The following is a 14,464-nucleotide window of genomic DNA, read 5'->3' as shown; positions in this document are numbered from 1 at the left end:
TGTTGTTTTATTTTAGTTATCCTGTTCACCCTTTTTGCTCTTCTCATTAAAGAACTGCACGTAGATCCTCACTCCTCGCCTGCCTCCTTCTGCCAAACGTAACACATAAATTGTGCAGAAAAAACACAATTGTCCCGGCTTATATAGCTCATTGCATGCGCGTTTTGGAGATGATTGACAGGCGATGTCTGTATCTAAAAGATGATTGGCTCTTTTACCTGTAAGGCAGGACTTCCTTTCTACATCCGTTGGGCATTTAAATTTCTCCCATTCATTTAAATAGAAGTGGACCATCTCTGCTAGCTAGTCCATGGCTTTATACAGCTTTATACCATTCGTTCCGTTGAAGAGATGGTAAGTCTATCCCTCACAAAAGATGGCACTAGTGTGAATAAGGTCTTGTTGTATGTATTGGTCAGTTTCCTGGTGAAATGAACACTACAACATGTATATGCTACAATATACATGCTACAACATGACTTTTATTCCCTTTCAGACAAATCATGAGTAAGGTGAAATATGATCAGTTCATAAACCCTTATGTTTCACCCTGTTACTCACACAATGTTATCTTATGACATCAAGAGACTTTTACTATTTTGCATGACTGGTAAAGTGATAGCATTTGACGTTTGCATTAAATAACCAACAACATTCAAGCTTATTTGGGTGTGATTCAATTGTGCAGTAGCTCAATTCAAAGGACCGGAGTATAAGTATTAGTCCTAAAGAGCACCCATCGGGGCACGAATCAACACTTAAACAAAATGGCGTGGTTGCTTCAGCAATTGTGTTGTTCATTTCACATTTGCTTTTTGGTTTTAAGGTTTAGGCTAGGGAGGTCAGTTTTGTTGATTTAAAACTCGACAGAGCATTAACTTTAAAGAACATTTACTGTAACTTAAGTTTGGCAACACACAGTGGACATTTCATCTCAGAACTGCCACAATACATATAAGTAACCACATAATGTCGTCACATTATTTTAATATTTAGACAGATTACATTTATTCATTCAAAGGTATTACAATGAGCCTTCTGATGGTACAAAATATATGTAGGTGGACACTAAATAGCTATAACTGCAGGATAGAAATTCAGCAGGTGGTTAGCCATATCAAGCAGCATTCTTTAGAAGATAAAACAGACACTAAAGAAACTAAAAAGAACAATGGACTTTATGGTATTATTATGGTTAATAATTTTGAGTAATTTTTTAAACAGTGTCTATTTGCACCCTGGTGTAAATAGCATCTGTCACACCATGGGCACCTGCAGGATTTAATCTGAGGGTATGCACAGAAATCTGCCTGGAGGTCTGCATGGGCTTTAAAATTAAACACGACCCGAACCCGAGACCCCAGATTGTAAGACTGAACCCGAAATCTTTTACTATCTAATTTTTTCTCCTAGTAACTTCTCCTAGTATAGCTGTATTTTATGTAAGCAAATAGCCCACATTCTTAACAGTACTGAAACAGTAAACATACATAGTTTTAACAAGGCACAGCAACCCCTTAGTACACTAGAGCAGAAGGGAAAAAGCATTGCCTTACTGTTTCTTTGCTGAAACTTCACCTGGTGCAAAACAATCTGGAACAATATGAAACAATGCAACAGTCCCCTCTATACAGCCTGAACTTGTTTAGATTGTTGAATCTTTGTGATAAACTGCGCTGAAAACAATATAGACACATCACAAAGAATGAAACAGAGAGCAGGTGTCTCAAAAAAATGGGTTTTTGAAAATGTGAAGTTCTTTTTAACTTGACATGGTGTTTAAACAGTGCCGGTCCTGAGCGAGACGCTGAAGAAAAGCGAAATGAGGTGCAAATGTCAAAGATATTCGTCCAGCAAGTGTTTAAACAATGGGAAAACAGAACAGACGTACGCACAAACACATTCGGTGTGAACGGCCCCTAATTCGTCCGCTCGTGCATGTCTGTCAAATCAAATCAAAATCAAATCACTTTATTGTCACACTACTATGTACACAAGTGCAACAGTAGGTGAAAGTCTTGTGTGCAGTTCCGAGCAACATAGCAGTCATGACAGTGATGAGACATATACCAATTACAGTAAACAACATACTTACACAACACAATTTACATATCAAATGTACACATACTTACACAACACAATACTAATATACAATGTACAGTAAACAATACACACAATATAGAATACACATACAATAAAAAAAAAAAAATAAGAGTATATAAAAATATATATGCAGTAGTTATATTGTGGAGAATATATTTGACAGTCCAGTGTGAGATAATAAGATGAAGATTAATAAAGTGCAGTGCTGACTGTTGATCGTGAGAGATCAAGTGTTCAAAAGTCTGATTGCTTGGGGAAGAAGCTGTCATGTAGTCGGCTGGTGCGGGTCCTGATGCTGCGAGGGCTTCCTGATTTTGCCAAGTAGTTGTTGTCCTGAGACCAACATTTTGTATGATAATCCTGGGACAACAACTGCCTCAGCCAATCAACGTTTGCGATGCCATCACTCAGAGCCCTGCTCCCCTGCTGATCCCTAAAAAAAAAACGTCTCTTCAAAAACACCCCAGTTACAAGGTGAGAACAACATCAAAGTTTTCATCTTTTCTTATTAATTTATACTACTCTGCTACAACTGCTTTATTATTATGATGATAATAAAATGCATATTTGCTTTTTAGATTAATATTTTTCCACCATGGAAGTAAGGTAGGCCCTGCGATGGACTGGCGACCTGTCCAGGGTGTCCCCCGCCTTTCGCCCAATGTTAGCTGGGATAGGCTCCAGCCCCCCGCGACCCTGTACACAGGATAAGCGGTTGACGATGGATGGATGGATGGATGGATGGAAGTAAGGTAGGCCCTGCGATGGACTGGCGACCTGTCCAGGGTGTCCCCCGCCTTTCGCCCAATGTTAGCTGGGATAGGCTCCAGCCCCCCGCGACCCTGTACACAGGATAAGCGGTTGACGATGGATGGATGGATGGATGGATGGATGGATGGATGGATGGATGGAAGTAAGGTAACATTAGTTTGCATAGGTGAGTTTAGAGTTAGCCAGGTTGCTATCAGCCAAAACTGATGAGCATTGCTAACTTTCTGGCTCAAACTGAAACATTCTGAATGTAATATTTAGATGTTGATGGTTTTTTTAAAGCGTGCATAGCTAAAACAAAAAAAGAAAAAAGCTTAAACTTAGCTAGCTAGCAAACATGAGCAAGCTAGTAAACCATAAATCCAATACGATCCAGACTTTCAGTTATGCACTGGAAAATATCTAGCCTTAGCTAACAAAGCATAAACTTTCCTTCATTATTGATGTTGGTGGCGATTAGGGTAGTGCTACATTCTGCAAGTTTATGGGCAATGCTACAGGCAACAAGCAATTAATGCTCATTTATCAATGTTGATCTCAAGTCATCACTGCTTTATTCTCTGTTACTTGATGTTGACCTCAGACCATCATATCCATGTTGACCTCAAGTCATCGCTGCTTTATTCTCTGTTACATGATGTTGACCTCAGACCATCATATCAATGTTGACCTCAAGTCATAGCTGCTTTATTCTCTGTTACGTGATGTTGTCCTCAGAAAATCATATCAATGATGACCTCAAGTCATCACTGCTTTATTCTCTGTTACTTGATGTTGTCCTCAGACATCATATCAGTGTTGATCTCAAGTCATCACTGCTTTATTCTCTGTTACGTGATGTTGCCCTCAGACCATCATATCAATGTTGACCTCAAGTCATCACTGCTTTATTCTCTGTTACTTGATGTTGTCCTCAGACCATCATATCAATGTTGACCTCAAGTCATCACTGCTTTATTCTCTGTTACGTGATGTTGTCCTCAGACATCATATCAATGTTGACCTCAAGTCATCGCTGCTTTATTCTCTGTTACGTGATGTTGTCCTCAGACCATCATATCAGTGTTGACCTCAAGTCATCGCTGCTTTATTCTCTGTTACGTGATGTTGTCCTCAGACCATCATATCACTGTTGACCTCAAGTCATCACTGCTTTATTCTCTGTTACTTGATGTTGTCCTCAGACCATCATATCAATGTTGACCTCAGACCATCATATCAATGTTGACCTTAAGTCATCACTGCTTTATTCTCTGTTACGTGATGTTGTCCTCAGACCATTATATCCATGTTGACCTCAAGTCATCACTGCTTTATTCTCTGTTACGTGATGTTGTCTACTACTTGCAAAGGTACTTTTATGGGGCATTGGGTGAAGGGTACGTGCAGTCTGATACAGCTGGTCACAACGTCGACGTGAGAGACAGACGGGGAACAGATTTTTAAAATGAATGCGAAATTTAATAGGTAGCCAATGTAATGATGATAAAATTGGGCTAATATGATCATATGTCTTGGCTCTCGTCAGCACTCTGGCTGATGCATTTTGAACCAATTGAAGTTTATTTATTGATCTTGCTGGACATCCTCCCAGTAATGCATTACAATAATCTAGTCTTGAGGTCATGAACGCATTTTCGGCATCAGCAATGTGTCGTAATTTAGCAATATTTCTTAGGTGGAAGAATGCTGTTCTACAAACATTGGTAATTTGATTTTCAAAGGACAAATTGGTATCAAATATAACACCTAAGTTCTTCGCTGTTGAAGATGATGTAACAGTACATCCATCGAGAGTCAAATTATATTTTAGCTGTTTATTTTTAGAGGTTTTTGGTCCAATAATTAGTACCACTATTTTGTCAGGATTGAGTAGAAAATGTTTGGCCATCCAATCTTTTATATCATTGATACACTCAATTGTGAAATCTCATCAGGTTTTGAAGAAATATAAAGTTGGGTATCATTGGCATAACAGAGGATACTTATTCCAAGATTCCTGATAATATCTCCCAGAGGAAACCTATACAAGTAGAAAAGCAGCTGTCCTAAAACTGATCCCTGTGGAACTCCATACTTTACTTTTGTTTGGTTTGATATTACTCATTTACATAGACAAAGTGGTAGCAGTCTGCTAAATAGGAATGTGACAGGGCGGAGGACTGGGCCGGGTGGTGATTCTACACATCCGGTCGCTTATCAGGCTAATCAAGCCTCTGAGAGGGATAAAGGCTGACTACGGAAGATGGTGCAGGAGAGAGAGATCATTTACGGGCATGTCCGTCATGTGTGTGTGTTGTATCTTTTGTTTAAGTTTCTTATTAAACTATTTATATTGTCAAGCCGGTTCTCGCCTCCTCCTTGCCCATCTAAATCCCTTTACAAGGACCTAAACTATGCTACTGCAAGTCCACAAATGCCAACATAATTCTCTAGCCTATTCAAGAGAATGTCGTGATCTATCGTGTCTAAAGCAGCACTAAGATCTAAAAGCACTAGAAGAGAAATGCAGCCACATTCAGATGATAAGAGCAAGTCATTTGTAACTCTGATAAGGGCAGTCTCTGTACTGTGATGAGAAATAAATCCTGACTGAAATTGCTCATATATACTATTTTTCTGTAGAAATTAACATATTTGAGAGGATACTACCTTTTCTAGTATTTTCAACATAAACGGGAGATTTTAAATATGTCTATAATTAGCCAGCTCTCCAGGATCAAGCTCTGGCTTCTTAATAAGAGGTTTGATAACTGCCATTTAAAGTTTCTTGAGACATGTCCTAAGGTGAGTGAGGAGTTAATAATATTAAGAAGAGGTTCTGAGATTACAGGGAATACCTCTTTTAAGAGCTTGGGTGGTATTGGATCTAACAAACATGTTGTGGCTTTTGATGTTTTGATAAGTTTTGTTAGCTCTTCATGAACTATGACAACGAAGGATTGAAGTTGCATGTGAGGAAAATTATGAGACACTGTTTTCTGAGATGCTATGACAGATGATTGCATAATTCCTTTTTTATTTCTGATTATTTCCTTTTTTTTCAGTAAAGAAATGTATGAAGTCATTTATCTTGTGCTGCGACATAATATCTGTTCTGTTGAAGCTTTATTCCTAACCAATTTAGCCACAGTACTGAATAAACTCCTAGGATTGTTGTATATCCTTATATATTACTATATATTATAATAATTTATTATATTATAATAAATTATATTATAGGAGTTTGCTAAAATATGCTCACCTGGCAGCTTTTAGTGCCTGTCTGTAGCTACAGACACTATCCTTTCATGCACCGTGAAATACCTCTAATTTTGTATTCTTCCACTTGCGCTCCATTTTCCGAGCTGCTCTCTTGAGAGTATGAGTATGATCATTGTACTATGGTTCAGGGCTTTTTTCTTTTATTTTATTTAATTGAAGGGGGGTGAAACTATCAAGAGTGCTAGAGATGACTGTATTTATATTTTTTATTATTTCTTCAAGTTGGTCCTGTTACATTTTGGTTGACTCCAAGAGAGTTGAGAATATTGATAAATGCTAATCCCAATGTGTCATTTTCATTATCTATGTGGATGTTGAAGTCACCAACAATTAAAGCTCTATCTACAGTAACTACAAGATCTGATAAAAAAATGTGCAAATTCACCAAGGAAATCAGAATAAGGCCCGGCTGATCTATATACTGTAACAAGGGTAAAAGATGGCATGATCTATATACTGTAACAAGGGTAAAAGATGGCAGAGTTTTTTTTATTTATATCTGACGGTGTCACATTAAGCATTATTAGTTCAGAAGACTTACATTTATATCCTGTCCTCTGAGTAACCAATAAATTCCCTGTATATTATAGCAGCAACTCCTCGACCCTTCAGACGAGGCAAATTCACACACCTCTTTAACATTATCTCTAGTGACTTCCGACTTGTGAAGCCAGACATCATTAGTGCCGACATGAATAAAATCTTTAGAAAATCTACCTATAGCATTAGCCAGCACTTATAAATTTTATTTGATGTCAGATGCTCTGGCACACAAAATGCATTTAACAATAGTGGTTGGAGTCTCTATTTCCACGTTCCTTACAATAGAATCACCAATAACAAGGGCTCTTTTAAGAGGATTCTCAGTGGGTGAATCAATAAGTGTGGAGAATCGATTGGAAGCCCTAATAGGGTTTGCCGTTGAGACGTTACCCAAACGCCCTGCTGTGGGGGCTCTACAGCCGGAACCAAAGTGTGTGTGTGTTGCTCTCTGTACTGCCTGCATCCGAAACAGTATCTACTGGCTTCTCTTTCTTACTGACCTCCAATAGCATTCTGATGTGTGTCTCTAACTCATTAACCTTCTCTGTCAGCCTAACTAATTCCTTACATATATCACATGTGAATCCCTCACTGCTGACAGAAGTGGCTATTGTAAACATGTGACATGCAATGCAGGTAGAAATAATATGAGCGGATGCCATGACTTACCGCAGTTGTTTGTTTTTGGTTGTTCTTGATAATGGAGCTTTGAGATCGATGCAATAATCTGTGTAACAGAGGAGAAAAATGGGTGTGCCCTGTAAAATGCACGCAGTTTAATCGTGATAAAAATAGAAATCGGATGCACGTGGAAAATGCACACAGTCAAATCACGATAAGAGAATAATGTGGGAGAAAACTTGATGTGCACTGAAAAATGCCAGATATTAAGGATTAAAGGCTGAAAACAGATATATAAGCAATGCTAAAAAAGCTAGCAGGCTACAAACACAGACTCGAGCTAAGTACCAGCAGCAATAGGTAAAATACACACAGATGTGAATTTCGCAGAAAATAAATCACAGAAAAACCCAAAACGTGGTAAAATGACAAAGGATAAAAAGATGAACGCATGAGAATAAGAAAAAGCGGGCTACAAACACTTGTGCAGCGTGCCATCACCAATAGCAACAGGAAGTACAGTGACATGTCGTGATGTGGAGTTTTGCAACTCAGAGACACGTTTTAATCAGTTGAAGTCATCCTTTTTAACTTGACAGCATCTAAAATGCAGCGCTCGTGTGAGAGATGCTAAAAACACAGTGAAATGTGACACAGTCGTCAAAAGACATATATCTAGCAAATGTTTGCAAGGAAAACGATTGAAACAGCGTGAGCGGATGCATAAACACATTCTGATTAAAAAGCCCCTTGTTCACATGACACAGCACTAGTTGAATTTCTCAAAGTTACTGTATTCATAAATATCCCGATACTGTTTTACTGTGTGAGAATCCGCTCCCAATGAATTGTACTGAATCACAAATCAGACAGTTTTGTAAGCCTGTTTGGCCAATTCACTAAAAAGAATTATTCATTCAATTATTCATATGGGCATTGCTAGTTCTTTTAAACAGCCAACAGAAATAAAGCACACATTTCATAATTGATTAATTATTCTGAGTAAATGTTTCTCAGGTCAGTAGCGTTACACACAGTGCATACAGCTGTACAGCTGCAGCTATTTGCACCCTAATAGTCTGGAGGAACCACAGAAATATACGAAGTTGGGTGTAAAGAGTGTGTGACTGGTGTGTGAATGTGTAGTGTTGTCCTAGCGACTGTGGTTCAAATCTGTGTTTTGTACCACGTTTTTCCCCATCCAATTTCCTGTTTCCACTATTTCCTTTAATACTACTTTAGTCCAAAAGAGAGGGGAAGCTTGCACACAATGTGTAGAAAAAGTGCTTTTGGCCTCTCAATAAACTAAAAAATGCAAAGCCCTTTTTTACACATTGCACCTTTCAGTAGGCTATTTGGACTGGACGTCTTTACAGCTTTTGTTCTGCTGTTGGTTTACTTTATTACTACTTAAAGTACTACTACTAAAAATTAATAGAAATGTTTTTAGATATGTGATATCAAACAGATTTTCATATTTAACCAGTAGTGGACACCATCTGTTTTTGGAATTGTGTGAGTCCACTTTGAACCACATACTATTATGGCAGAGATTATGACCAATATGATTGTCATATGAATTCTTACAATAAGACAGTGTTGTGCTATATTAGACCAGACAAAGGATGTTGAGTTATTTTAGTGTATGCTGTAATGCTGAATGTACTGAAATGCTGAAGTGGAAAATACAACCTGGAAAAACCTGGGAGGAAATGGAGGAGATGTATGTAGTACTAAAAATGGATGAGGCTGGGATGACACGTGACGCCTTGCGAGAAGCAGAAATGTGAGCGACTAGCTGCGCACTTTGCTAGTTTTTTTTATTATTTTCATGTTATAATCTGGTGAGGTTCGATACATCCAGTTACATACTTGCTCTTCGAGGTAAACAAGTTAAAATCCTCAGACTCTGGAGACAGTAAAAGACACTTATGTGTTCAAGCTGAGGCCTCTGGCGGCCCTGCGAGCCGGGGACTCGATTTGGAAGGCACGTTGGGAGAAGAAATTCAGCGTCAACTGTCCAACATCTTGGTGATGCTGACAAAGATTGTTGCTGACTTGGAGGATCTCACTGTAATACATCGATCGATTACGGCGATGGAAACAAAATTATTGTCACAAGACGCAGATGTTGAGAGGCGAATCAATTATCTGGAGTCATCGAAGAGGGAATTATCCACTAATCCACCCGCGTCCAAAACAGACTTATAACACATTTTGAATTTTTCGAAAATATGAGCCAAAGAAAATAATAATATAACATTCCTTCCCAAGTCTGCTCGACATAACAGGCCATAAACTGGAAATTGAGCGAGCTCACAGATACTCGGCTTGCAGATCTGCTGAGGGAAACAGGCCCTGATCAATTCTGGCCAAATTTCTGAGATTATCCGATAAAGATTGTTGTTGTGCCAGGCGAGGAATAAAGGAAAGCTTTCTTGGAAGAATCACAATATTTTCTTGTTCCTGGTCTTTGCTAATTCGACAAGAGAGAAACGAGATCGGTTCAAGGAATGTTAGAAACTCTTACATCAATGTAAGATTGCTTTTGCGCTGATGTTTCTGGCAAGGCTGGACTGGTAATCTGGCATACCGGGCATCTTCCCGGTGGGCTGACGCACTTTGGGGCCAATCAGGGGCAAAATGGCCATCCGAAGAACCGAGCGGGCCGACGGGTTGGCTGCGAAATGTGCTGAATGGGCCGCAATAAGTTAAAATGCACTATCGTGTTATGCAGAACGGACCACAAAATGGTGCCGCTTGATTCTTAAAAAGGACAAAGATCCAAGCGCGTAAATATTACCGTCCAATTTCCCTGATCCAGCTAGATGTAAAAATTTTCCACAATTTCAACTAGCTGATTAGGTAAAGTTATAACACCTCTTATACATATAGATCAGGTGGGATTTATTTGGGCCATAGCTCTTCTTATAACATTAGGCGTTTCTTCAATATCATGTGGTAAGTAGTGAATGATCAGTCTCCGGTCGCTGCCATCTCACTTGATGCTGAAAAGGTGTTTGATATGGTAGAATTTACATTTATTGGTTGGATTAAGTTACTTTATAGACACCCTGTTGCAGATGTACAAACAAATTGATTAATTTCAGATTATTTTACTCTGAATAGGGGCACCCGACAGGGTTGCCTCTTTCCCCATTATTGTTCTGTCTTACCCTGGAACAATTAGCAGCTGCTATAAGAAAGAGGATGATGGCGGGAGGTATGGCACATAAACTTGTGGTATACACAGATGATATTCCAGCCGGGCACCTTCCAGTGGCCCAAACAGAGCATTAAGTATTTGGGGATTTTATTCCCAGCAAATTTGTATGATTTAGTTAGTGTTCATTTTGACTCTTTAATACAAAGGTTAATTAAAATTAATTTTGAATTTGAAATTTAACTACCTGAAACAATCTCTCCCTGTAAATGCCCCACTCTCTTATTTCAAGCAATTTGATAATACCATTTGGAATGGTAAACATCCCAGATTGCATTTCAATATGTTACTGTGGCAGCGGGGGTGTTGTCAAGTGCCCGTCCGGAGAGAGAGAAGCGGTAAGGGCATTTACACCTGAGATAAATTATGTCTAACATCTGTCTCTAATTCCAGTGAGCACGGGGAGAGCGGATAAAACGACCCACGCCACCAGCAGTCGGGAGACTGATTCTAGTTCCTGAACAATTGCAAAGCTGTATATGTGTAAATTAGAGTGTTAATGTGAAGCTGTAAGCTCAGAAGAGTTGACAATTAAAAATCCTTTCCTGAGAGGAGTTACTCGCCTTTCGTGTCCTCCTTCCAAACCTGTTACAGTTACATAGGCCGGTTGACAAAGGTGGGCTAGGCCTACCCGATTTTTTTTTTATTACTATGCATTCGGTCTCAGACATTTGGCTCATTGGTCTCTTCCTCCTGAGAGAGCCCCTTCCTCCAAAGTTCTTGCCCTTATTTCACCATTGCAAAGCCTCTCTTTCAAACTAATTGGATAAGTTAAGTCACACCCTGTTAATTCGCATGTAAATTCGGTATGGACAAAAGTGCCAGAATGTTTAAATCGGACATTTATTTAAATGTTGCATCGAGCATATGGCAGAACCCAAGATTGTGTATCGTTAAGTCCCCTTTCTGCTGGTTGGAGTGGATTGGGAGGTGGGTCACTACACTCGGTGACCTATATGAGAGTGGAGAGTTGAATTCGTTTGAAAATCTGGTTCAACATTTTGGGATTCTCAGATCTCAGTTTTATATGTATGTATGTGTGTGTGTGTGTGTGTGTGTGTGTGTGGGTGGGTGGGTTTGGGTGGTTTATGATAGGACATTTTATTAGGTTACAAACTGGTAATTACAAGGGTATTATGTTATAAATGTGTTTTATGAGGGCATTTCTAGTGTCCCCATAATTCAAATAACTTTAAAAAAAAAACATACTAAACAAAGTTTTATTGAAAATGCTAAGTTTCAGAAAGTTGTCCCCATAATTCAAACCACGTAAAAAAAAACATACTAAATTATGTTTTTTAAAAAATGCAAAAATTCTGAAATTTTTTGTTAGTGTTAGGTTTAGGGGTAGGGTTTGGGGATAGACTCTATAGTTCATACAATATAAAAATCATGATGTCTGTGGAGAGTCCGCATAAGGATAGCCGCACCAACATGTGTGTGTGGGAAGATCAAAAGGGCCTAATAACTGCACCTGTTCAAGCTAAAACTGTTCTCTCTCCATCTTTCACTCTTTCACTCTTTTTTCTTTTTCATAAAACACGATCTTAGTCCTTTCATTTCTGAGTACCTTTCCACTGTTTCTTTGTGCCTGTGTCTTTCCTTCCTTCCTGCTCTCCTTAGGAAATTTTATTATACAGACTTTTATCCATGCACATTTTATCCAAAATCACCTTTGTGCCTTTATCAACTCTTCTTGAGATTTTGTTAAAGGGTTTATTCACTCAGAAATGACTTTTTCATCAGCTTTGGCCTGTTTCTTTAGCTATATTCCACTCTTTTAACTCTTTAAACAGAGTTACTTTACTACATCTTAGGTAACTTGGATATCTAATATCACTAGTTAAACACTAGACTCTTTATGAAAGTAACGTTTTAAATTAAATTAGAATGTATTACAGTGTGTGAAAGATATTTGTCCATAAAACATTCCCTGAAAGACAAAGACATTTTTTTTTTAATTAATTTTCCAATTATCCCTGTAACATATATTAAAAAGAGGGTTTTTAATAACTGTTCAGTTGATTAAAAAGAAAAGTAATTTTCACTCCATCTGTAACCAATTACATGGAGGTAATTGATTTCACTATTCATATTTTGATTTTCATCACATGTATCCTATTATCTTGCAGCTGATAACAGTCATTAGAATTTGTAATAGAGACAGACAGAACATTAGATAGAAAGAAAGAAAGAAAGAAAGTAAGAAAGAAAGAAAGTTTAAATTCAGTCTAATTGAGGAAGCTAGAGAAGCTCTAATAATTTATTTGTGAATAACCCCTGGTGAAATTCAACTGACAGGGAAACAGATGGAGTAAAACAAAAACAACAACAACAAAATTTAATAATAGATAGTCTCTGTGTAGTACAGACTCATCAGTTTGATCAAGATTAAAGCTTTTGTGCTCCTGCCCTCTCCTGGTTGATAAAGAAAAAACAGCTAACCTTTTCACATGGTCATTTCTTAAATAACTTCTTTAAAGTTACTATATTTAGCAGTTCTGTCACCAACTCTCCTAATTAATTCCTTTAATTCACATTCATCAATAGTAATAAAAAAGATTAAAGAAACAGTACCCGCCAGGACCAATATTTTGTCAATTTTGGACATGCATTTGCCAATTCCTATTTAGAAAGTGACAGTAATCCTAATTTCTTCCGAAATATTTTCCCTACTAATATATTGCAAGGGGAAAACACTCTCACAAAACTGCCAAGAATAAATAAATCCAATCATATTAACAATTTAAAGAGAGTTTGGGATTCTTCTTACAGTGTTATAACCAGACACATTTGGAGACATTTTTTTTATAAAATCATAGTGTTTACACAATGAATGATCGTTGCAAAAATACTCAATGTGTGTTTATTGGTTTTTACAATGCTCTTTCATTGTGTATTACACAGTACTGTGTGGTTCCCACAAAGTCAAGTCACAAGAACACAAAATGTACAACAGCTTTGCACAACTTTGCATTGCCTTCCATTCCATTTAGATCAGACTCATTCCTGTTATGCATTTCCCTCGTCTTCATACATGTCTTAGTATATTAAACTCACATTTGAAAAATGAAAATCACTTAAGTTAGTTTTCTTCTATCACAACAAGTGGGCCTGGACACCTCCCTCTGCAACTGGATCCTGGACTTCCTGACTGGGAGACCTCAGTCAGTCCGGATCGGGAACAGCATCTCCACCACCATCACACTGAGCACTGGGGCCCCCCAGGGCTGTGTGCTCAGTCCACTGCTGTTCACTCTGCTGACTCACGACTGTGCAGCAATGCACAGCTCGAATCACTTCATCAAGTTCGCCGATGACACGACCGTGGTGGGTCTCATCAGCAAGAACAACGAGTCAGCATACAGAGAGGAGGTGCAGCGGCTGACGAACTGGTGTAGAGCCAACAACCTGTCCCTGAATGTCGACAAAACAAAAGAGATGGTTGTTGACTTTAGGAGAGCACAAGGTGAACACACTCCGCTGAATATCGACGGCTCCTCTGTGGAGATCGTCAAGAGCACCAAATTCCTTGGTGTTCACCTGGCAGAGAACCTCACCTGGTCCCTCAACACCAGCTCTATCACCAAGAAAGCCCAGCAGCGTCTCTACTTTCTTCGAAGGCTGAGGAAAGCACATCTCCCAACCCCCATCCTCACTACATTCTATAGAGGGACTATTGAGAGCATCCTGAGCAGCTGCATCACTGCCTGGTTTGGGACTTGCACCGTTTCGGACCGCAAAGCCCTGCAGAGGATAGTGAGGACAGCTGAGAAGATCATTGGGGTCTCTCTTCCCTCCATCAAAGACATTTACAAAAAAACACTGTATCCGCAAAGCAACCAGCATTGTGGACGACCCCACACACCCCTCACACAAACTCTTCACCCTCCTCCCGTCTGGCAAGAGGTAACGAAGCATTCGGGCCCTCACGGCCAG

This window comes from Xyrauchen texanus, chromosome 1 (assembly GCF_025860055.1).
Source record: "Xyrauchen texanus isolate HMW12.3.18 chromosome 1, RBS_HiC_50CHRs, whole genome shotgun sequence".
NCBI classification, from domain to species: domain Eukaryota; kingdom Metazoa; phylum Chordata; class Actinopteri; order Cypriniformes; family Catostomidae; genus Xyrauchen; species Xyrauchen texanus.
The sequence above is the reverse complement of the archived record's forward strand: the minus strand, read 5'-3'. Positions refer to the sequence as shown.